Source organism: Galeopterus variegatus, unplaced genomic scaffold (genome assembly GCF_000696425.1).
Source record: "Galeopterus variegatus unplaced genomic scaffold, G_variegatus-3.0.2 Scaffold4535, whole genome shotgun sequence".
NCBI lineage: Eukaryota > Metazoa > Chordata > Mammalia > Dermoptera > Cynocephalidae > Galeopterus > Galeopterus variegatus.
This window is the reverse complement of record NW_007730646.1, coordinates 119,637-122,416: the sequence shown is the minus strand read 5'-3', so window position 1 is coordinate 122,416 and position 2,780 is coordinate 119,637.

Below are 2,780 nucleotides of genomic sequence, written 5' to 3'. Positions count from 1 at the left end.
TGGTCACCTGACTCAGACTGGACCAATCGAAATTCTTCCCCAAGATTTTTCTCTTTAGTTGAAACTAAGGGAAGCAAGTCAGTCCTCCTGAGTAGAGGAAGAAGAGAACGGGAGAGTTTTTAGTTTGTAACTGACTACGCTTTCCGCCATGTGGAATATCTCCATCTGCAGTGAAAAAGAATGAAACTGCATGAAGAAAGAAAAAGAGATGGTGGTATTTGAAACTCTGGTTCCTGATGTTTTACCTTTAAGTCAATGAGAGTATCAAATTTTTATTTTAAATGATCCAACTGGCACCAAAATGGAGGTACTGAGAGAAAGAAGTCAGGGAAACCAGTTGAGACAAGATCTTATTGGTTCCCATAAGGGCAATCAGAGCTCTTTTTGAGGTTTTATTTATGGGATGAGTTGAAAACATAACTAAGAGTTAGAATTGGTAGAACTGGTCATAGATTGGTTGTGAGAGTGGAGAGACCAGAATGTGCCTAACTTTTCTTTTTGTGTGACTGACAGATACAAATGAGGATAAAATCAATACCACAATGAAATAGGAAGGTCGTGTGAAGGAAGTCAGGCACAAAGGACCATGCATTGTATGATTTGGTTTATACAAGTAGAGTACAAAACTAGGCAGAACCAATCAGTGGAGTCTGGAGTCGGCTTGGTAGTCGGGATACCAACTGTAGTAGGTCTCAAGGTGGCTTCTGGGGGTGCTGGCAATGTTCTGTTTTTTGATCTGGGTGCTGACTACACTAGCGTGTTCACTTTATGAAAAATATATTGAGCAGTACATGTATGATGTGGATACTCTTCTATATGAATTTCATACTACAACAAAAATATTAAAAGTACGGGTGAGACTCTTTGGGGGTGAAGAGGACAATAACTGCTTAGAATATTCAGAATTTGAGGTGACAGTAGGACTGTGGTTCTCAACATGTGGTCCCCAGAGCAATATCAGCATCACCTATGAACCTGTTAGGAAAACAAATTTTGGGGTTCCACCTCAGAAGTACTAGATCAAAGAGTCTGAGGGCAGGGCCCAGCAATCTCTGTTTAAACAGGCTCAGGTGATTCCAATACTGATGCTCCTAGACTTAAAATTGGGTTATGTTTTAGTCCGTTTTGTGTTGCTATAACAGAAATACCTGAGACTGGGTAATTTATAAGGAAAAGAGGTTTAATTGGCTTACGATTCTAGGAAAGCTGTATCTGGCACAGGCCTCAGGCTGCTTCTACTCCTGGCGGAAAGTGGCAGGCAGCCGGCAGGCACAAGCAGATCACATGGCGAGAGGAAGCAAGAGAGAGAGAGAGAGAGGAGGTGCCAGGGTCTTTTTAGGCAATGAGCTCACGGGAACTAATAGAGCGAGAACTCACTCATTAATCCCCCCCTCCCCCAGGGAGAGCATTAATCCATTCATGAAGGATCTGCCCCCATGACTCAATCAGTTTCCAACACTGCCACATTGGAGATCAAATTTCCACATGAGTTTTGGAGGGGACAACACATCCAAACTCCATCAGGTTACGTCCCAATAAACCCACCACAAGTCAAAAATGTCATAAGTTGAAATGCATTTAATACCTGATAAACCCATTGAAAAGTTGAAAAATCATAAGTCAAACCTTTGTAAGTTGGGGGCTGTCTGAACACACTAACATTTGAGAAATGTGCTGTAGGATATCTAGAGAGATATATTAGGTATAAAGCTAAGTATGAGTCTGAAGTTAAGTAGAAAATGGTTTAGGCTAGAAGTATAGTTGTGTGATTTGCATCATTTATTTGAAGTGATCCTCAAAGCCATGAGAATAGATAAACTCCCTCAAGGACATTACATACTGTATAAAGAAGGGCTAGAGAAAGATCCCAGGGAAACAGCAACATTTCAGAGGTAGTCAGGAAAAGAAGATACTGCTTGAAATGACAGCACATACATGCAAATATTATGCAGGTTTAAAATATGTTGGAGATGAACATTCATATGGAAAGATTTTTGTGATGTATTTTAAGTGAAGGAAGACAGGCAATAGAAGGACACAAAACTTATGATCACATATGCATACATCGATTCTTTCAAATGTGCAATTAAACCCATATTTTCATTTTCTTCTTTTTGCTTATCTGTGCTTTCTGTTTTTTCCAGACGTGGACATGTCTTGCATTTTGCAAATAAAGACAAAAACAACAAAATTGTTTTTAAAACATAAAAGATTTCTTGTACCCATGAGCCTAGATAAAATAGATATGAAGAAAATGCAGTTTTGAGATTTGAAAAGTCTATGTTAAGATTAAAAGCACAGTTATAAAATTTTAAACTGTCATAGAGACAGAGAATTGGGTACTTCTGAAAACTGAAGCAGCATGTTAGAAGATGAGTTCAGTAAATTCTTTCAGAATGTGGAAGAAAAGAACAAAAAGCAGAAGGTAATGGAAGTGAAGATATGATATATAGTGTTTACGAAACCCAGAGGTCAACAGAAACTCCTGTCTCTCCCAGCCTTTTCCCACACAGTAGCTAAAGTGATCTATTAACAGTGCAAATCAGCCCAGGTAACCCCCTGCTTAGATCCCTTCAGAATCTCCCTGTTGCATTTCAGATGAAATACAAAGTTCTGGACTGTCTGTCCAGTCTTGTCCACTCTCCTCTCCAGCACCTCCTCTTCACTTTCTCAACACTCACTCCAGCTACACTGGGCTTCTTTCTGTTCTATTAGGACCAAGTTCTGCCTCTTTTTTTTTTTTTTTTTTTTTTTTTCCTTTTTGGAACCCGCCCCCCCCC